Source organism: Schistocerca cancellata, chromosome 7 (genome assembly GCF_023864275.1).
Source record: "Schistocerca cancellata isolate TAMUIC-IGC-003103 chromosome 7, iqSchCanc2.1, whole genome shotgun sequence".
NCBI classification, from domain to species: Eukaryota; Metazoa; Arthropoda; class Insecta; order Orthoptera; family Acrididae; genus Schistocerca; species Schistocerca cancellata.
Window position 1 is genome coordinate 553597110 of NC_064632.1, and position 23641 is coordinate 553620750.

The window sequence follows — 23641 nt, forward strand, 5'->3', positions numbered from 1 at the left end:
GGCTCTGAGCACTATGGTTCTTAACTTCTGTGGTCATCAGTCCCCTCAAACTTAGAACCACTTAAACCTAACTAACCTAAGGACATCACACACATCCATGCCCGAGGCAGGATTCGAACCTGCGTCCGTAGCGCTCGCGCGGTTCCAGACTGTAGCGCCTAGAACCGCTCGGCCACAATATTTATCGGTGATAGGCCATATCCAACCTGCATTTAAAACCACTAAACTCTCTGCACGTACAGGATATTGTTCTTTTCTGTGTTGCACAACTGTGCGTAACTATTAGTGAGTTTCACAGAGGGCAGAAAAGTCTGCGAGATGGCAGGGGGCGGGGGTGAGGTAAACGCTGAGCACACACAGATACATCGTCATATCATCAACAGACGAGCTCTGCTCCTCACCTCTAAGAACGTCGGAATGACAAGGTATCAGGAGAAACTCGCATAACGGTTGTAAAGTTGGGTGTCTGCGTTAAAAACAGCAAGTTTGAGATAAGAGCCGTCAGAAGCGGTGCGCCCAAATCCTCCTGCGTAATTTTTAACAACTGACGTCGCTCAGCTATTGTGTTCCGTGTACCGTATCAGAGGACAATGACTCCTGTCAGAAGCCGCTATATCGGTTCCCTCTGATACCAGGCACTGGTGCGTAGCCGGTAGCGACGACAGTAAACAGGAGATTCCAGAGGCGAGGCAACAAACGCTGGTGATTAGGGAAAGGTGCCCGGTGGAATCACACCGAAAGCGGTGCGCGGATGAGGCAGGTTCCCCGATTGCTACATAAGCGCTCGCACACTGTCGGAAAACGCCACCTCACCAGAACTCGGTTAACCAGTGCGGCCGTGCACCATTCGTGGTGGTGAGCGATCGGGTACATGAGGACACCGAGACACAGAATACCACGTTTCATTTGGAAGAGAGGTTAGTGCCGATCGCGAAAGAACCAGCTTTTGCTTCATATTAACAGCGCCATGTGGTCAGCATCAAACCAAGATGGTCACGTGATGTTGGTAAGACGCTGTTATTTACATCTTGTGCTGGCACCAAAGCTTATGAACACTGAAATGGCGCCACATGCAGCCTGCACTTCTCAGATACACTTAACACACAGCTCTCACGCTTCGAAAAGGTAAGGCGCCATTCTGCTCAAAGGACAGATAAACCTTCCGATTAGGCTGCTGAACCTACCCTTCGAGTTATCTTACGCAACCGTCCGAACACGAGATTAAACCCCACAACCATCATTCTGCCCTATTCTCGTAATGTGAACGTAGCACTGAAATCTGGTCCTCTCACATTTTGCCTCTCACTCTAAATCCTCGAATGAAATGCACTCCGGTGCGATTGCTGCATCGGACAACCTTCTCCCACTCGTATCCTGTAGCAGCTCACGAAGTTTTCTGACGTCTTCAAACATCTACAACATCCACAATTTATCTCCTGTAAACTCCAGTTCCGACACTTACTTTGTATCCCCTTTCATTGGCACTCCTAACCTCTGCTGCTTCTGTATCAACACATCCCACATCCATTTGATCTCGAAAAATTCCGCATCCTTTCCCAGGGAAATTTCAAACCGGATTACAGATTAATCGCTTGTCGCATCTTACTTCACCGGCTCCCATCCCAAAATAAAGAGCCAGCCGTGGTGGCCGTGCGGTTCTAGGCGCTTCAGTCTGTAATCGCGGGACCGCTACGGTCGCAGGTTCGAATCCTACCTCGGGTATGGATGTGTGTGATGTCCTTAGGTTAGTTAGGTTCAAGTAGTTCTAAGTTCTAGCGGACTGATGACCTCACATGTTAAGTCCCATAGTGCTCAGAGCTATTTGAACCATTTGAACCAAAATAAAGCCTCCAATTCACACTCTCCCTGCCTAACCTCAGTCTTCCTCGTCTAAATACTACAAACCAACTCTTACTCCCTTTCCCTGTGCCACCCTACATCCATTTTCTTATTACATACTCTCCAGTACCTCCCTATTTTCAGTTACCATCATCATGTCAGTAATAATTAACCCGATTTAAGAAGCTGAGCATTCATAACTGACAACAAACAGAGAATTGTCAGTGACGCGAACTATACTTTGTTAATCATAAGAATAAACCTGATCTAAACATTATGCCATGTGTTCTTCCGCGTTTGCTTGAATCTCATTGGACTGCATTTCACGTGGAGAAGAAACCAAGCTGTGACCAGTACAGTTAAGTACGATCATAATGATACGTTTTACGTAGTGTTACACGTACACAGACTGAGCTACAACGCGGGTCAACAGCTTTACCGGCGCATTAAACTTGGGACAGCACTGGCCAGCCAGCGGTCCATCTAACCTGTAATGATGTCAGCACTTGCAGTTAGGACGTAAAAACAGCCGAGCGAAGAAACAATATAGCTTCAGATGTCATTTAATTTTTAAAGAGAATGAAGTAATGTTCGGCAAAACATCAGCACCACAGCGCGCTTCTTAGGTGAGCAGACGGAAAGTATAAAATGCTCTCGCTCTCACCTGACGTAGTATTCTAATTACAAACAAGAGTGATGAAAATTTCTAACTCAATCACAGCGCAATTTTTTCTGAGTGAGCTGTGTGTGATAAAAAAGCATACTGCATAGATTTCACTCTACTGTTAAATACTGAGGCCACTGAAGGTGTTAATTGCAGTCAGTCGTCTGGTAATCTCTTAGCTCCTTCCTTATCCGAATCGCAGAAATACATTTCAGCTCTGGACGTGTCACCTGCTACGTAGATAACGAGCCTGTCAACAATAGAATCCACGAAGCCAATCAAGCGCCGCTTTTTCTCCTTTTATGACTAGGCGTTCTATATCACGCCAGCGTTCGTCAGTGACGCGTGGAAAAGCTGCGTGCGTTAGTTTCAGTACGTCTGGAAGCCTAACATTCTTGTTATTTCTCGGGATAAATCCCTTAACTTGGCTCCAGATCAATTCTGTTGGGTTCATACTGCAGTGGTACAGTGGCAAACGTAAAAATGCAGCATTTGTATGGCGCGCTCGATGCTGTGAAAACGATTGTTTTTCATGTTTCTTCGACAGTTATCTACATCTGTGGTATAAAACGATGGACATAAAGCAAACAAAGAGTATTTGGTTCTCATTTATGTCTTAAAAAATTAAAATGTTATGTTTCCTTAATTTAAGCAACTTTTATTAACAGTCTTTCATAAAACATTGATAATTAATAATTTTTATTTGAAATGAAAACTGGAATTTTACATGCAATATGTAATTAGAAACAACAGGACGTGCATTATTCATAAAAAATGACGATGAACTTTACAATTACGAGATGTAGATTTTTCAAATTGAACGAGAGAAAATAAATCAATGACTCGGACGAGATATGAGCTAGCGATCAATGAACTGTAGTAAATAATAAGTCAATTACTCTACCGAACCCGCTTCATATCCAGTGGGTTTCGGTGGCTTTCAGGAGTGCTAGTTCTGCAAGTTTCGCAGGAGAGCTTCTGTAAATTTTGGAAGGTAGGAGACGAGATACTGGCAGAAATAAAGCTGTGACGGCCGGGCGTGAGTCGTGCTTCGGTAGCTCAGATGGTAGAGCACTTGCCCGCGAAAGGCAAAGGTCCCGAGGGTCGGGCACACAGTTTTAATCTGCCTAGAAGTTTCATATCAGCGCACACTCCGCTGCAGAGTGAAAATCTCATTCTGGAAACATCCCCCAGGCTGTGGCTAAGCCATGTCTCCGCAGTATCCTTTCTTTCAGGAGTGCTAGTTCTGCAAGTTTCGCAGGATAGGTTCTGTAAAGTTTGGAAGGTAGGAGACGAGATACTGGCAGAAGTAAAGCTGTGAGGGCCGGGCGTGAGTCGTGCTTCGGTAGCTCAGTTGGTAGAGCACTTGCCCGCGAAAGGCAAAGATCCCGAGTTCGAGTCTCAGTCGGGCACACAGTTTTAATCTGCCAGGAAGTTTCATATCAGCGCACACTCCGCTGCAGACAGAAAATCTCATTCTGAATCTAATTTAGTCCCTCGGAAAGCTTCAAAGCCGATTATCCCTGTAAATTTATGAAAAACACCAAGAACAACCTATTTCTCGGCAGTTTGTGACCGTGTTCCACACGCGTCTTTCAATACGGAACAGGAAGCAGCCTCAGCCATTTTCATACTGCGCATTTAACAGCACGACAATCACAGCACAACAGTGCATAGGCTGTGACTGTACACAGTTTTGTAAATATAAACTGCGTAGTTAAAGCGTGATTAAGAAAAACGTTGATGGCTGTTAATACATTTGTATATTTTAAAGTTTCATTTAACATAACTTAGTAATAATATAACTAATGCGTAGATAGGACCTACTTCCAAGAGCGTAACAACACCAGTGTACGTGTGCTACGACTTCTGACCAATCATCACGTTTGTATTTGTTTTTCATCAGGTTTATTCTTATGATGAACGGAGTTATAGTGCCTGGCTGGATCGAATAGTACTGTTCTGAAACATAGCGCCAAATGACGTGTCTGACTTGTTGATGTCATTCTTTTTATATTTTACATTGCAGCTTTCTGATGCAACGCTCCCTTAAGCGATCGGATGAAGTGCGAGATTACCCGGCAGCGCGTTGTATCAACTTGGTCTGTGAGATTATCTGACAGCAGTTTCTAGGTAGTGAAGTCTGACATGCGTGGAGACATGTTCCGAGTCGTACCGTGAAAAGCCAACTGGCATGGAAGAAGCTCGTCGGACCGTTCGCAAAACAGGTTGATGGCTCTAGTCGTTAGCGTGCGTCAGCGTGAATGTCATTTTCTGGTAATATTACGCTGCGTGGCTAACTGTAGCTGGGACTGACACTTTGTTGCCCAGTGGCATATTCTCTTACACCTTAGTTAATTTATTTCCAGTTATTCTGTTCATAGGCACACGAAATGTCTCAGTCACAATGCCATGTGACAGACATTTCGGGTCCCTATACCAGAATATTTAAAAATACACTGAAGCGCCAAAGAAACTGGTACAGGCATGCGTATTCAAATACAGGGATATGTAAACAGGCAGAATACAGCGCCGTGGTCGGCAACGCCTATATCAGACAAGTTTCGGGGGCAGTTGTTAGATCGGTTACTGCTGCTACAATGGCAGGTTATGAAGATTTAAATAAGTTTGAACGTGGTGTTATAGTCGGCGCACGAGCGATGAAGTGAGGATTTTCCCGTAAGACCATTTCAAGAGTGTATCGTGAACATCAGGAATCCGGTAAAACATCAAATCCCCCACATCGCTGCGGCCGGAAAAAAGATCCAGCAAGAACGGGACCAAAGACGACTGAAGAGAATCGTTCAACGTGACAGATGTGCAACCCTTCCGCAAATTGCTGCAGATTTCAGTGCCCGACCATCAACAACTGTCAGCGTGCGAACCATTCGACGAAGCATCATCGATATGAGCTTTCGGAGCTGACGGCCTACTCGTGTACCCTTGATGTCTGCACGACACAGAGCTTTATGCCTCGACTGGGCCCGTCAACACCGACATTGGACCGTTGATAACTGGAAACATATTGCCTGGTCGGACGAGTCTCGTTTCAAATTGTATCGAGCGGATGGACGTGTACGGGTATGGAGACCCTGCATGTCACTAGGGACTCTCCAAGCTGGTGGAGGCTCTGTAATGGTGTGGAGATGGTGCAGTTGAGGTGATATGGGACCCCTAATACGTTTAAATACGACTCTGAGAGGTGACACGTATGTAAGCATCCTATCTGATTACTTACATCCATTCTTGTCCATTCTGGATTCCGACGGACTTGGGTAATTCCAGCAGGACAATGCAACACCCTACACGTTCAGAATTGCTGCAGAGTGGCTCCAGGAATACTCTTCTAAGTTCAAACACTTCCACTGCCCACCAAACTCCCCAGAAGTGAACATTATTGAGCATAGCTTGGATTCCTTGCTGCTTGCTGTTCAGAAGAGATCTCCACCCCCTCGTACTCTTACGGATTTACGGACTGTCTTGCAGGATTCATGGTGTAAATTATCTCCAGCACTACTTCAGACATTAGTCGAGTCCACGCCACACCGTGCTGCGGCACTTCTGCGTGCTCGCTGGGGCCCTGCACGATATGAGGCAGCTGTACCAGTTTCTTTGCTTCTTCAGTACGTATTACGGAAGGAGTATGACGACACTGATTATACTTTCGTTCCAAATTAAAATAAGGGTAATGTGGCAAACTAGTCCGTTTTGAAGTGAATGTTATTACAAGAAAAGTGTTTTAGTATCCGTTAAGATTAATTAATTTAAAGAAATCCGCTTCAATTGTACCAATTATTTATTAAAACCACGAGCAGTTTCGGGATTTTAAAATCTCGTCCTCAGGTGTATAAAATTGTTGTATTTGCGTAACGCATCATGCGGTCGGGCAGCTGCATGTATGAACGCCAAACACGACTGACAAGAGCCAAGCAGTCACTCGGCGGAGTGTGATAACTGTGAACTGCAACTAAATGTGGAATAAAGCAATGTTCTTCAGTAAATTTGAAGGGCCAGTAGCTTTTCATTGCAGTAGTAACGAGTCACCTATGCATCTAGCTGGAGACGATGTAGTATGAATTAGGATGTGGTATATTTATGGGGACATGAACTAATAGACGGGATGTAGGTGTCGGGAGATAAGCAGGACTAGAGTTATATAGGGGGGGGGGGGGGGGGAGGAGCCTCCGAAATGGGCCATTGAGGTAGTTTATGGCTGATCTGCTGGGTAGAGCTCTGAGGTTTCTGTGGGGAAAGATGTGGCTTGTTTAGACGTGAAAGGAAGGTGATAGTTCAATTTGCTCATGATAGGCGAGACAAAAGGTGTTTGGACTCAATTTATCAGGGACGTAGGGCACGGATACGGAGGGCATGCGTGAATGGCGTTGTGAAACGGATAATCAGAAGCGGACAGATGAAACGATAACGGCTTTGTGTGCTTGAGCGAGAACCTGGGAATTTGCAGCTTGTTCAGTAAACAGGAGGTTCAAGATTTTATGCGAAATCTTTCATTTTTCTCACTTGTTTCAGACTGTGAAGCGTTTGAGCGTCTACATAAACCTTAGTTACAAATCGCAAAACATAAAATTCCAGAGGGCGCAGCATTTCGGAACAGTAGCTTATGATGGCACCATAAGTGTGGTTTGAGGAAGGATCTTACAGTCTTTGTTGAACGGCGCCTTCAAAGGGATAATACTAACCGTGGACCCGGTATCCCGTAAGTTAGACGCGCCACAGGATCGAAGTAAATGGTCAGGAAGCTGAATCTTTTTTGGCTGTGTAACAATTTGGCTAACACGTGGTTCCCGAGCTGGCCATTGTTGAGCGCCGACAGTCCTGTACAACCAGGCCATACTTCCTTGACCACTGTGCGGCGAGGCAGTTGAGCGTTGTATGTGTCAGGGAACGGGGATCTTGGCTTAACTTCGCGCATCGCGATGAGCGTTAAACTGTCTGGTGGTTTGCGACAAGGTCCTCGACACAGATGAACGGAGAAACATTCATTAGCGGGAAAACACTGGGGGTCTACCACACATCGCCATCTACATGTACATGCTAGAGATGGGCAAAACTGTTCTTTTCAGAGATTGGATCAGAACTGTTCACTACCTGAAATGAATTAGCTCTTTTTCATGACTCACCACTCATTTACAATAGAAAATAAATGGAAGGCACATTGCCCTTTAAACTTGGTTTATTCCAGTACTATACCTGTATTTTGATCTTATTTGATCCTATTTTGAAGTAACACAGATAATGAGTAAGAATTTTGTATTGTTTATTGAAATTTCCACGATATGACAAGTTTTTTGATTATTGATTTATTTTGTACTATCGTGGTTTTTGGGTGATTGGAAAATGTTGTAACTTGAGATTTACATTAACAATATATTTGGCTATAATGTATTAAAATTCCATTAACCTCATACAAATAGATCGCAAGCCATATATTTTTAAAGTGAACGTTTACTTCCGAAGACGCCTAAAATCGCAAAATCCGTACCAGAATAAAAAAAAAAAATTTGACTGTAAAACGAAAGTGCTGCATATAGCCTTACGCAGAATAAAACAAGGAAAATATTGGTGTATCACATTTTGCAATACGTTTATCGGTTCGCTCGTAATTAAAGCGTAAATTCGAGTGTCCATAATAAAAATCCTATAGTAAGAGGAGTCATCAGGAACCTAATCTAATCAGTTTAAACAAATAAAAATAAAATAAAAACAATTGATGTATACATAACATAATAATGTAATATACATAGCGGTATTACTACGAAGAACAATATCCAGTAGGGACGAACTCCGATGCAGAGGCGCTGAGTCGAGCAGGTCGAGCCGCAATCTGTATTACTGCGTGAGCTGAGGCCGCAGAGACCAGAGTGACACATGAGTCGCTTTGCTCAACGCTCTGGCTAGAGTCGAGACGGTGGGGTGAGTGTTGAGTGGGCGAGTTCCGAGGGCGGGGGGAGCGGTGAACTCACCCGCTCCGAGACAAATCGTCCGTTCCCTTGCGAGCAGGTTGTTGCAAGTAGTTCCTATGTTATCCGCTAGGTGGCTCTCTGTCCTGTTGCTCGCATCAACTGCCCAGAGGGCAGGACGTGCGACTGAAACGATCGCCGACAGAGTGCGATGCCAAGTTAAGCTGCGCCAGACACTCACTGCATGCAGCAGAGGACGCACAGAGACGGCACGGCATATGTGAAACACAAAATCCGATGGGGCACTGCACAATGCAGGCAGCCAAGGCAGAAGCAGGGCAGAGGCCGGCGCTGGCTGTGTTGTGTGGCGTGCACTGTGCTCTGACCAGTAGAGGCGCTGCTGATATGCTCCATCTCTCTCTCTCTCTCTCTCTCTCTCTCTCTCTCTCTCTGCTGTGGGAAACGTTTGGAGCTACCGTTCTTTTTTTCTGAATCACTGATTGTTCACTCCTTTGAAAGATTCAACTCTATGAATTAGTTCAAGAGCGGTTCCCCCATCTCTAGTACATACATCCTCCGCAAACTGCCTTACGGTGCTTGGCGGAGGGTACACTGTACCACTACTTGTCGTTTCCTTTCCTGTTCCCCTCGCAAACAGAGGGAGAGGAAAACGACTGTCTGTATGCTTCCGCATGAGCCCTAATTGCTCGTGTCTTATCTTCAAGATCACTAAGCGAAATATATGTTGGAGACAGTACAATCGTCCTGCAGACGGTTTCAAATGTCGATTCTCTGAATTTTCTCAATAGCGTTCGTCGAGAAGAACGCCGGCCTCCTCCAGGGATTCCCACTGGAGTTCGCGAAGCGCCTCAGCATTACTTGCGTGTTGTTCGGACCCATCGGTAACAAATCTAGCAGCACGCCTCTGACTTGATTCGATGTCTTCCTTTAATCCGGCCTGGCACGCATCCCAAACACTTGAGCAGTACTCAAGGACAGGTCGCACTAGCTTCCTATATGCGGTCTCTTTTACAGATGAAGCACACTTTCCCAAATTTCTCCCAATATATCGAAGTCGACCATTCACCTTCCCTACCACAATCCTCACATGCTCGTTCCATTTCATATCGCTTTGCGACGCTACTCCCAGATATTTAAAAGACATGACGCTGTCAAGCAGGACACTACTCCCGAACATTGCGGTTTTTTTTTCTACTCATCCGCATTAGCTTACATTTTTCTACATTCAGAGCTAGTTGTCATTCATCACGCCAACTGGAAATTTGGTCTAAGTCATCTTATATCCTTCTACAGTCACTCAATTTCGACACCTTCCCACACACCACAACGTCATCAGCAAACAACCACAGATTGCTGCAAACCCTGCGTGCCATGCCATTTATGTACTGTATATAGAAAATAACATTTGTCCTATCACACTTCCCTGTGGCACTCCAGACGATACCCATGTCTCTAATGAACTCTCACCGTCGCGGAAAAAATACTGTGTTTTATTACTTAAGAAGTCTTCAAGCCACTCACAATTCTGGGAACCTATTCCACATGATAGTTCCTTCGTTAACTGTCTGGAGCGGGGCACCGTGTCAAAACCTTTTCGGAAATCTACATATGGAATCCGCCCATTGCCCTCAATTCCATAATTCGGAGCATGTCCTGTGAGAAAACGACAAGCTGAGTTCCACACGAACTATTCTTTCTAAAACCGTGCTCATTCGTGGTCATAAGATTCTCGGTCTCAAGGAAATTTATTTTTTTCTGAGAATATCTTCCAGAATTCTGAAGCAAACCGACATTAGACTTATTGATCCGTAATTTTGCGGATTCGTTCTTGTACACTTCTTATCGTACTATCAGTTTAATAAGTCACGGCTGCAAAATACTAACACGAATTCTTTACAGACGAATGGAAAAACTAGTAGAAGCCGACCTCGGGGAAGATCAGTTTGGATTCCGTAGAAATATTGGAATATGTGAGCCAATACTGACCCTACGAATTATCTTAGAAGCTAGATTAAGGAAAGGCAAACCTACGTTTCTAGCATTTGTAGACTTAGAGAAAGCTTTTGACAATGTTGACTACAATACTCTCTTTGAAATTCTGAAGCTGGCAGTGGTAAAATACAGGGAGCGAAAGGCTATTTACAATTTATACAGAAACCGGATGACAGTTATAAGAGTCGAGGGACACGAGAGAAAAGCAGTGGTTGAGAAGGGAGTGAAACAGGGCTGTAGCCTCTCCCCGATGCTATTCAATCTGTATATTGAGCAAGCAGTGAAGGAAACAAAAGAAAAATTCGGAGTAGGTATTAAAATCCATGGAGAAGAAATAAAAACTTTGAGGTTCGCCGATGACACTGTATTACTATCAGAGACAGCAAAGGACTTGGAAGAGCAGTTGAACGGAATGAATAGTGTCTTGAAAGGAGGATATAAGATGAACATCAACAAAAGCAAAACGAGGATAATGGAATGTAGTCGAATTAAATCGGGTGATGCTGAGGGAATTAGATTAGGAAATGAGACACTTATAGTAAATTTTGCAAAAACAGACATAATGTCTGATTGGGATACCAGCAATCAGTGATTTTATAATGTTACTTTATAATCAGTCTTGATTCCAAAATTTTTTATTCATGTGACCGGTTTCGGTTCATTCAGAACCATCTTTAGATCTGATATTTCAGTTACAGGAGTAACCCGTCCAAATCCAGCAAATTTCACATGCTGCGTCACATCAGCATGTGAAATTTGCTGGATTTGGACGGGTTACTCCTGTAACTGAAATATCAGATCTGAAGATGGTTCTGTATGAACCGAAACCGGTCATATGAATAAAAAATTTTGCAATCAAGACTGATTATAAGTAACATAGTAAAGGAGCAAAATAACTGATGATGGTCGAAGTAGAGAGGATATAAAATGTAGACAGGCAATGGCAAGGAAAGCGTTTCTAAAGACGAGAAATTTGTTAACATCGAGTATAGATTTAAGTGTCAGGAAGTCGTTTGTGAAAGTATTTGTATGGAGTGTAGCCATGTATGGAAGTGAAACATGGACGATAAATAGTTTGGACAAGAAGAGAATAGAAGCTTTCTAAATGTGGTGCTACAGAAGAATGCTGAAGATTAGATGGGTAGATCACATAACTAATGAGGAGGTATTGAATAGAGTTGGGGAGAAAAAGGAGTTTGTGGCACAACTTGACTAGAAGAAGGGATCGGTTGGTAGGACATGTTCTGAGACATCAAGGGATCACCAATTTAGTATTGGAGGGCAGCGTGGAAGGTAAAAATCGTAGAGGGAGACCAAGAGATGAATACACTAAGCAGATTCAGAGGGATGTAGGCTGCAGTAGGTACTGGGAGATGAAGAAGCTTGCACAGGATAGAGAAGCATGTAGAGCTACATCAAACCAGTCTCAGGACTGAAGACCACAACAACAACAACACTTCTTATGCACATGAGTCACCCGCGCTTGTTTCAGTCTCTTGGGACTTCGCGTTGGGCGAGAGATTCGTGATAAATGCAAGCTAAGTAAGGGGCGAATGCAGCAGAGTACTCTCTGTAAAATCGAAATGGGATTCCATCTGGTCCTGGGGACGCTAGTTGTATTAGGCTTGTACAGATAAGATAGAGCTCTATTCGATCGATCGTTATTTCCATGACTGCTCGTGGGAATATACCATCAGTCGAGCCCCCTCCTCCACAGCCCGCCAACAAAAGCAACCATTGTAAGCAGTTTGGGTAATAAAGATCCCCAATCAACTAAAGAAGAGTGTAAGCGTAGCCGTCTTGACTAGTTATCGTCGAAATTACGAGATTCGATCGTAAATGGACGCTACGAGGGTGTCAAGTATGTATTTTTCGTAGTTAAGTGCAAGAAAGTAGTTTCGAAAAGATTTCATCTTCCTGATGGCCTTCAAGGTTTAACCAACTTCTTAATATCGTTAAAGAGCAATAGATCATTATAAGCAGAAACAGCGGCGTAATATCATGCTAAAGTGTAGCTCACTCTTGATTTCAGTGAAGACGTAACATGGAGTGACAATGTGCAACGAGGTACTACAAGGGATTCATGAGAAAGGAAAGGAGAAAAGCGCGAATGAAGTTCATAGTATACCGTAGCGTGTGAGCGTTAAATCTGAATGAAACGGGCCCATTTAGTTTGGCATTACATTTGCCAATCACGCTGGACACTGCATTAAAGCTGGATTTTTTACATTAATATTCATTCCAAACCTCATCAGCTGTGTCAGGTGCCAGAAATGCACGCGTTTCATTATGAACCTAATGGTCTTGCAACATCTCGAAAATAATGATGACGTATCATGCTGGCAGAACGAATCTAAATGCATCTAACTAGTACGTAAATTTCTCGGATGGAAACCTAGTGTGTAATGAGGAATTCCCCGTCTCCCTGGTTGATAAGAAGATCCAGGAGCTGAAGATGATTAAATGCATGTCTTATGCTAAGAAAGAGGGCGTGCAAGTCCTTTAAACCCCTTAAATTTACAACGTCCTTTACGGTCGTATTCAAGAAAAGCACTGAAAAAGAAGTTTATCATCTCAGACTCGGGCCACAGATGGTAACACAAACAAACGTTCATGCAAGTGTACTTGCAGAAGTAGATTTACTGATGAGCCTGCTGTTACTCCAAGGCAGATCCAACGATCAGCAAATCTCCAGCGTCTGAAGTTGAGACACAAGTACTCGTAGAAGAGAACCAACCAAAGAATGATGTGTCTCAGCTTGAGTCAGTGCCATCGTAAAATGGAAGGAGACAAAAGCGAATCGACGGAAAAAAATGCTATTCCAGCTGATAAGAATCCTGTGATTTACACTCAGGTCTTCTGAGTTGGATGTTCCAAATTGTGTAGGAGAAAGTGGCAGAAAGAAACCCATAAGATGGCTATTTTTTGGTGATGTTATTGGAGGTGCTAACATTTGTAAAGGAAAATGATATATTTGTGGTTAGAAAAACAGGTGTTAGGCAACAGTATGTGTGTCTGCGATGGCAGCACTGTAGAATCGTATTATCTTCGACATCAATAGTGAAAAGCTTGAGGTGTGCAGCAGACGGGGTTCGTAATGCATGGACGCACTTTTGGAACTATGTGAGCTGCAGATTTATTACGAGGACGAATGATGACTCAAAACAAGGGTTGGATAGCATACGGGCATAAAAAAAGTTTTGAAATGAAGAACAAGGTATTATTTGATGAGATAAAAGGTTTATTCTTTTATTTTTTTAGACTTGTATTGTTGGTCCACTTCACCCCTTTCACAGTCGAGTTTTTGATACTTCTTCTATTGATTGATCTTCTGAGTTAATTTACAGTGTCGTGGAAATTATTAGATTAAATGAATTTTCATATTAGAGTCTATAATTGTTTTCTTTGATAAGTTCCTTCCTAATTAAAATTTCAGAACTTAAAGGCTGAGTCATGTACACTCCTGGAAATTGAAATAAGAACACCGTGAATTCATTGTCCCAGGAAGGGGAAACTTTATTGACACATTCCTGGGGTCAGATACATTACATGATCACACTGACAGAACCACAGGCACATAGACACAGGCAACAGAGCATGCACAATGTCGGCACTAGTACAGTGTATATCCACCTTTCGCAGCAATGCAGGCTGCTATTCTCCCATGGAGGCGATCGTAGAGATGCTGGATGTAGTCCTGTGGAACGGCTTGCCATGCCATTTCCACCAGGCGCCTCAGTTGGACCAGCGTTCGTGCTGGACGTGCAGACCGCGTGAGACGACGCTTCATCCAGTCCCAAACATGCTCAATGGGGGACAGATCCGGAGATCTTGCTGGCCAGGGTAGTTGACTTACACCTTCTAGAGCACGTTGGGTGGCACGGGATACATGCGGACGTGCATTGTCCTGTTGGAACAGCAAGTTCCCTTGCCGGTCTAGGAATGGTAACACGATGGGTTCGATGACGGTTTGGATGTACCGTGCACTATTCAGTGTCCCCTCAACGATCACCAGTGGTGTACGGCCAGTGTAGGAGATCGCTCCCCACACCATGATGCCGGGTGTTGGCCCTGTGTGCCTCGGTCGTATGCAGTCCTGATTGTGGCGCTCACCTGCACGGCGCCAAACACGCATACGACCATCATTGGCACCAAGGCAGAAGCGACTCTCATCGCTGAAGACGACACGTCTCCATTCGTCCCTCCATTCACGCCTGTCGCGACACCACTGGAGGCGGGCTGCACGATGTTGGAGCGTGAGCGGAAGACGGCCTAACGGTGTGCGGGACCGTAGCCCAGCTTCATGGAGACGGTTGCGAATGGTCCTCGCCGATACCCCAGGAGCTACAGTGTCCCTAATTTGCTGGGAAGTGGCGGTGCGGTCCCCTACGGCACTGCGTAGGATCCTACGGTCTTGGCGTGCATCCGTGCGTCGCTGCGGTCCGGTCCCAGGTCGACGGGCACGTGCACCTTCCGCCGACCACTGGCGACAACATCGATGTACTGTGGAGACCTCACGCCCCACGTGTTGAGCAATTCGGCGGTACGTCCACCCGGCCTCCCGCATGCCCACTATACGCCCTCGCTCAAAGTCCGTCAACTGCACATACGGTTCACGTCCACGCTGTCGCGGCATGCTACCAGTGTTAAAGACTGCGATGGAGCTCCGTATGCCACGGCAAACTGGCTGACACTGACGGCGGCGGTGCACAAATGCTGCGCAGCTAGCGCCATTCGACGGCCAACACCGCGGTTCCTGGTGTGTCCGCTGTGCCGTGCGTGTGATCATTGCTTGTACAGCCCTCTCGCAGTGTCCGGAGCAAGTATGGTGGGTCTGATACACCAGTGTCAATGTGTTCTTTTTTCCATTTCCAGGAGTGTATTTCCCTGGACCAACTGTAGCTAATTTTTAGCAGTTTTTGTTTTTTGTTTTTTAGCTTTGCGGAGTCTTGCGGTATTGCTGTTTCTGCCAGTTCTTCATTTGGCGGGTGAGATTCACATTACGTGATAGTTTCGTTTCCTTTGCGCAAAGTAGGTTCTGTCAGTTTCTTTACTTTACCAAGGCTGTATCTCAGTGTAGGAATTGTCGTGTTTTAGGTTACTTTCTTATACAGGTCGAAGTTACGGTTCCGTTCTTTTATACGGCTACGTCTTTTTTAACAGTTCGCAGGGACCAAGTCTACTGAGTGTGAAGTTATTGGGTTGCTTATTTATTTGCTTACGAATGAGATCAGTTTTCACATATACAGGATTCCTTTCATTTTCTTGTAAGTAATGTGGCTTTGAGATCAGTAGCACATTTAGGTTGTCAGTTCATATTCTCAGGTTTGTGTTTAAGGTAACATACACTCATGTAAAGACTACTCACTTACAAATCTCGGTTGGTTGGTTGGTTTTTGGGGAAGGAAACCAGACAGCGTGGTCATCGGTCTCATCGGATTAGGGAAGGATTGGGAAGGAAGGCGGCCGTGCCCTTTTAGAGGAACCATCCCGGCATTTGCCTGGAGTGATTTAGGGACATCACGGAAAACCTAAATCAGGATGGCCGGACGCGGGATTGAACCGTCGTCCTCCCGAATGCGAGTCCAGTGTCTAACCACTGCGCCACCCCGCTCGCTTACAAATCTCAGCGAATCCTGAATGGTTTCAGAACACACATTTAGGAATTGGAACTGTTAGAACAGGGATGACCTTGTGACTGTGCGTCACCAAGAGATGCAGTACATTTTAAACCAGATCACGCCCCTGAGTTCTGGCGATACTACCTGTTCCGAAGGGATAGTGTAAATGGTTAGAGGGCGAAATGCATTCGTCATTTATGTGAATTACATTTAACACACAACCCCTGCTCATCTCACAACAAATATTCAGACAGTTGCTGTATAAAGTGCACATTCGATTTAAGGATACAATGTAAAGCTGTGAATTCTCCCAATCCTTCCTGTTTGTAGGATACCTTAATACACACGGTGTGTTGTGGAGCTCTACATTAATGTATTTTAGTGGTTAAATTGTTGCCATTTCTGATTAGGTGTAGTGTATATACACAATAACGAAAACTCTTACTGTTCATCCATTACCTTCGTCATTTTCACAAATACATCGACAAAAAATATGTCTATTATAGGCACACAATTGTAAATGGGGTAAATAACGAGTGAATCGTCAAATCGTGCCCAGAAAATTTTCGTACAGTGTTGTGTTATCAATACTAATGCTTTTTATATTATTTGAAACTGTGCAATATACACTGAAGAGCCAAAGAAACTGGTACACCAGCCTAATATCGTGTAGGACACCTGCGAGCACACAGAGGTGCCGCAACACAACATGGCACTGACTCGACTAATGACTGAAGTAGTGCTGGCAGGAACTGACACCATTAATCCTGCAGGGCTGTCCATAAATCCATAAGAATACGGGGGGCTGAAGCTCTCTTCCGAACAGCACGTTGTAAGGCATCCCAGATATGCTCAATAATGTTCATGTCTGGGGAGTTTGGTGGCCAGCGGCAGCGTATAAACTCAGAAGAGTGTTCCTGGAACCACTCTGTATTAATTCTGTACGTGCAGAGTGTTGCATTGTCCTGTTGGAATTGCCCAAGACTGTCGGGATGCGCAATGGACCTCAATGGATGAAGGTGATCACACAGGATGCTTACGTACGTGTCACCTGTTAGAGTCGTATCTAGACGTATCAGGGGTCCCGTATCACTCCAACTGCATACACCCCACACTATTACAGAGCCTCCACCAGCTTGAACAGTCCCCTGCTGACATGCGGGGTCCATGGATTCATGAGGTTGTCTTCATCCGCTCGATACAATTTGAAACGAGACTCGTCCGACCAGGCAACTTGTTTCCAGTCATCAACAGTCCAATTTCAGTGTTGACGGGCCCAGGTGAAGCATGAAGCTTTGTGTCGTGCAGTCATCAAGGGTAGATGAGTGGGCCTTCGGCTCCGAAAGCCCATATCGATTATGTCTCGTTGAATGATTCACACGCTGACACTTGTTGTTCTCCCAGTATTGAAATCTGCAGCAATTTGCGGAAGAGTTGCACTTCTGTCGCGATGAACGATTCTCTTCAGTCGTCGTTGGTCCCGTACTAGCAGGATTGTATCCGACCGCAACGATGTCGGAGATCTGGTTTTTTACCGGGTTCTTGATATTCACGGCACACTGTGAAATGGTCGTACGGAAAATTCCCACTTCATCGTTACCGCGCAGATGCTGTGTCCCATCGCTCGTGCGCCGACTATCAATCTTGATAACCTGTCATTGTAGCAGCAGTAACGGACATAACTGCGCCAGACCCTTGTTGTACTATATAGGCGTTGCCGGCCGCAGCGCCGTATTCTGCCTGTTTACCTATCTTTGTATTTGAATACGCATGTCTGTACCAGTTTCTTTGGCGATACAGTCTAATACCAAGACGCTGGTAAGACAAATACGAATAAAAAAGCAATAGTTTTCAGTGAAACACATGATCCCAATTTTCATGTTTTTGTTTTCGATGTGGAAAAAATTTCACTTAACTGTGTTAATTTGTGGCCGCGTGTCACCACATGTAGGAATGTAACAGTTCTAAATCAGTATGTTCGATCTCTGCTCGGTCAAATTATTTTGTCTTTCGCTTAGGAAGACCTTGACACCTGGCAATGTTTTGTGGATATTGGGATGTGAAGTTGCGCCTTTATTTTGTTTGCTCGTTATATAGAGGAATCCCCTTCAACTAGCCAGTAAGTCATTTCTTTTACTTACGATACATCAATGCCGTGTAAAGCTCTGCAGGTTTCCAATCAGTTTTAGAGTTGATAACTTTGTTATTTGTTTGTTACAAATATCCGTCGTAATAGCATTGGAATAACAATGGCGCCCGTACTCGTTTGACGAACGCTGGCGGCAAGCTACGGAGAGTGAAATGTGATTGCTTAACTGCTTACGTCCTCGAAGGTATCGAAAGAAGCAGCATTAAAACCTGTACCCAGTGACTCAGACTGAGCTGATCCACGTTTGCTGAAACAGCTTCAGCTGAATACCAGGAAGACTGCTATGTCGCTATCAAGACGCACTGCTCCACCTGCTGTGCTCAGACGGGGCGGTGTTGCTAAGGCGTCAGATACCAACAGATAGGGTACGGCATGCTGGGTTTTACAGGAACAATGTACACATCGTAAGGGTTGTAATGCATCGGGCAGACGATGGGCAGCGAGCCAAAGAAGACTGGCGGCGTGATTCATACCTGCCGAAAAGGAATTGGACGGAACGAAACATCAAATCATTGCGCAGTTCATTTGAAATGGTGGCTTTTGCACAAGCTGTCAACGGAACCAATCGTGGGCTGGAGAGGTCCGTCAACGTCAAGGTATCTCGGGAAGAAAGTCTTTGCGTTGACTATGGTGTCGTCGTCTACAACATCGGAAGCTGACGTAATGCCGTTCACTCATCTTATAAAAGTTTTGTTTCTTCTCAGTCTTATTTTATTATTTTGCTGTATTCTCGTGACATACTGCAAATGTCCCTCGATGACTTGAATATTTTTACCATCCACTTGTAAACTACGGTAGTTTAAAAGAAAAACACCTTTTGCACCCGGACGTTTTCACCGTATTTACAAAGCATCTTTAGTGGGTATCCTCAAATATTACACTATTTTTTCGTTTGCACATATAGGTTATCGTTTACACGTACAGGTTATATATTTAAAACAGTTAATTGAGGTTTTTATAATAAAATGGAATCGTACTTAAAGAACAGCGTTTAATAAGTCAGCATTTGTAAGCCTTTCTCTCTTGTGGCAAAGTGGTTGAATGCTTGCTGTTTTCCTGTAGGTCACTCGTATAGCACCGTAACTGCCTTTCTCCGTGTCGCAGCTCTATTGACGAGATAAATACAGTTTTTTAACCTTTTTTTTAGTGCTTGGAGTGAAAAAAAGCTCTACATTAGATTAACTTCTGGTTGTTCAGTCATGTTACAAGTTATTTCTTTGCACTACTGCAATTTCAGGTGTGTGATCACGTCGAAGTCTAAAAGTTTTCTGTCTGTACACACGTCGTCGCCGTATCCGTACGTTAGGTCGTTTAACGTTGGTAACATCTGTAACATGAATTACACTGAATCACCTGCACAGAGTGTACACAACAAGCGATGTGGTGTGATTTATGTTAAAGGTGTTACCAACCTTAAAAGACCCAACTTACGGGTACGACGGTGACGTGTATACATGTCAGAAGATTTTTAGAGGTGTATCCCATAGCAAAGTATTTGTGGTGTCTGTAGCATCGTACAGAGTCATATACACAGCGCATTGCATTGTACACTGTCGGCAATAAAAAAAATCGCAAAACCAAGAAGGAGTTGATGAGTACCTAGCAGAACATGAAAGTACTGTGGTGCATATGTTAGTCCTATACTTGAGCCATATTTGTAATTTTTCCTTTAAGAACAGGCAGTTTCCTGAACGATTGAATACTCAGTAGTAAAGCCACTTTATTAAAAGGGTTAAAGGGATAATGTAGACTATTTTAGACCTATTTCTATGCCATCAGTGTTTGATAAAGTTATTGAAAATTCTTTGTATGTAAGGATAATTTTCCTATTCAGTTTTAGACTATATTCTCTTTTCTCTTAGAGGTACTGGATGGATTAAAGAAAAGCTTTCGAACGCTAGACATCTTTTTTGATTTAACTAAGGCGTTTCTGTTGATCACGACATATTACTCCAGATGGTCATTATCCACAGTGTTGAGAATGGCTGAATGGCTATGATGTGGGGTCTGAGTGGACCACAGTCAAGGGGGGGGGGGGGGGGGGTGCCCCAGGAATCAGTGCTGGGGCCACTCCTGTTCCTTATTTATATAAATGATATGCCCTCCAGTACTACAAGTGATTCTAAAATATTTCTGTTCGCTGATGACACTAGGTTGGTAGTAAAGGACGGTGTGTGCGACACTGGTACTGTATCAAAAAGTGTAATTTATGACATAAATTCATGGCTTGCAGAAAATCAATTAATGCTAAATCAGAGTAAAAATCAGTTTTTACAGTTTCTAACACACAATTCAACAAAACCCGATGTTTTAATTTCACAGAATGGGCATATGATTAGTGGAACTGAACAGTCCAAATTTCTAGGAGTTAATATAGATAGTAAGCTGTCGTGGAAAGCCCACATTCAGGATCTTGTTGAAAGACTTAATGCTGCCATTTTACTGTTCGAACGGTATATGAAGTAAGTGATAGTTCGGCACGAAAATTAGTCTACTTTGTTTATTTTCATTCGCTTGTGACGTATGGTATTATATTTTGTGGTAACTCTTCCCATTCTCAAAGGATATTTTTGGCTCAGGAACGGGCGGTTCGGGCAATAAGTGGTGTGAGTTCGCAAAACTCTTGTCGACCCCTGTTCTCTAGTCTGGGTATTCTGACATTGGCCTCTCAATATGTATATACAGTATTCTTTAGAGTCGTTTCTTGTTAACAATATCAGCTCAGTCGCAAGAATTAGCAGCTTTCAATCAGTCCAATGTGCATTTAGATCGCGCTTGCTTGACTCTTGTGCAGAAAGGTGTGCAGTATACTGCTGCATCCATTTTCAATAAGATACCACAAGAATTTAAAAATCTTAGCAGTAATCCACGATCCTTTAAAATCGAAGCTGAAGGGTTTCCTCATGGGTCCCTCCTTTTATTCTGTCGAGAAGTTCCTTGAAAAATTAAGCTGATTGTTGTGTTGTTGACTGTGTTTACATAAACTTATGGCTTGTCTTTTTTGTGTTCATAAATATTGTAGTTTATCTGTTATTACTTTTATGTTGTAATTTCATGTACTGACATGTATCGTGACCTTTGAGATTTGCTATTCACTTTGGTCCTACAGAACTAGACGTGTAAAATAAAACAAAAATAAGAGTTGTGCGGCATAACGAAAATTGCTAGATGCGTTTCTGCATCTGAAAGATGATATTTATTCAGATATCGCACCAGTCGCACAAGAGAGGTGCTAGGAGGGTCAATAAGAGAATGCAAATCGGCTCTGCTTTAAATACACAATATAACAGTCGTGAGCGTTTATTATCTTTGAGCTTGGACGTGGTGGGTTCATGTTAGGCAAGAGTCCCTTTACGCTTACGAAGACGCCATTATCAACACCTCCCTGAGTTTGAACGAGGTTGAGTAATAGGGCTACGAGAAGCTGTATCTTCCTTTTGCGATACTGCAGGAAGTCTTGGCAGGAATGTTTATGACTGCTGGCAGCCGTGGTCACGAGAATGTACAGCCGCATGAAGACCGGGCTTCGAACAGTCACGTGACATTATCGATAGGGAAGACCATCGTATTCGGCGCGTGGCTCTGGCATACCGCACTGCACCTGCTGCAGCAATTTAAGCAGCAGTTGGCGCCACATAGCCCGCTATTCACTTAAACATTATACAATTAGCTGGGTATAAGCGTAAAATATCTTGTGACACACTCCATGCTGAGTTTTCCTCATTTCAGCCGGGCTTCATACCATCTCGTTGAACGAGAACTGACTAACACCACTTTATTTCTTTTAATGTAGTATATCTATAGAGCATATTTGTAATTGCACAGCATAAACGTAAGGAATGGGACAATAGAATAAAGAAACAATTACAACACGCGTGCGGAAGTATTATTAGTAATAATAATGTTAATAATAATATAATAATAATAACATAATAACATTAATAATAATAACTAATAATAATAATTGACTGCAGATGGCAGCTCTGCGTACATTACATGCGTGTGTTCTGGCTAGATTCTCGTGTTTGTGCTCACGTACCGCTGTTACGCAACTTGAATCCCTAGGACATGATTGACATTCTCGTCGAACTGTTGAATGGCAATTGTGTACGTCCAACAACGGAAATAACTGAAAACGAGAGAAAGTGTGCAGCATTCTTACTGGACATAACTGATCAATGAAATACGTTAAACATCATAGAAGAGGAAACATTAGATATCGACGAGCGCATACCAAGTGGTGCGGAATCGTTCGTTTGTGACGTAGTGAATGGGCTAAAGTCGACGTCTTCGATATCGTCGCCAGAAGAGTCCTCGAGCGATGGAAATGGTGAAATGCCACAGAAGGAGAAAACGGAAATGCTCAAGTATTGGCCTAACGTCAAAAATCAGCCGAAGTCAACCCAAACATTTGCACATCGCACGATGTCTACAGTGATAAACAGATTTCGCACTAGCTGCCTGCGCGGTATAGGAAACGGCTGAGGGAAAGCGGAGAGTTAATGTCTGAAGGAGACCTTCAAACACTGCCGCCAGGTAGGTCGATGTGTTCACGATGTAGACATCAAACTGTGGGCGAAAACAACAGCGAGACAGTTAAATTTCCCAAGATTTGACGCCAGTGACAGTTGGGTCTTGCGCCGGAAGCGTAAAAATACACTACTGGCCATTAAAATTGCTACATCAAGAAGAAATGCAGATGATAAACGGGTATTCAGTGAACAAATATGTTATACTAGAACTGACATGTGCTTACATTTTCACGCAGTTTGGGTGCATAGATCCTCAGACATCAGTACCCAGAGCTACCAACTCTGGCCGTAATAACGGCCTTCATACGTCTGGGCATAGAGTCAAACAGAGCTTGGATGGCGTGTACAAGTACAGCTGCCCATGCAGCTTCAACACGATACCACAGTTCATCAAGAGTAGAGACTGGCGTATTGTGACGAACCAGTTGCTCGGCCACCTTTGACCAGACGTTTTCAATTGGTGAGAGATCGAGATAATGTGCTGGGCAGGGCAGCAGTCGAACATTTTCTGTATCCAGAAAGGCCCGTACAGGACCTGCAACATGCGGTCGTGCATTATCCTGCTGAAATGTAGGGTTTCGCAGGGATCGAATGAAGGACGGGCGCTGATAACCTCGCTGTTGTGCGCCCTAAAACACCAATCATCATCATCATCGAATGAAGGGTAGAGCACGGGTCGTAACACATCTGAAATGTAACGCCCACTGTTCAAAGTGCCGTCAATGCGAACAAGGCGTGACCGAGACATGTAACCAATGGCATCCCATACCATCACGCCGGGTGATACGCCAGTATGGCGAAGACGAATACATGCTTCCAACGTGCGTGCACCGCGATGTCGCAAAAAACGGATGCGACCATCATGATGCTGTAAATAGAACTTGGATTCATCCGAAAAAAATGAC

General features: G+C 44.0%; 1 protein-coding gene across 1 annotated transcript in view; it reads left to right on the plus strand.

The window, feature by feature from the left end:
• Positions 1 to 821: 821 nt before the first annotated feature.
• Positions 822 to 23641, plus strand: part of LOC126092897 (uncharacterized) — a 34536-nt gene continuing 11716 nt past the window's right edge. Inside the window, exon 1 of the mRNA XM_049908627.1 lies at positions 822 to 917. The gene's annotated coding sequence lies outside the window, so the exon portion shown is untranslated. The remainder of the gene's footprint in view (positions 918 to 23641) is intronic.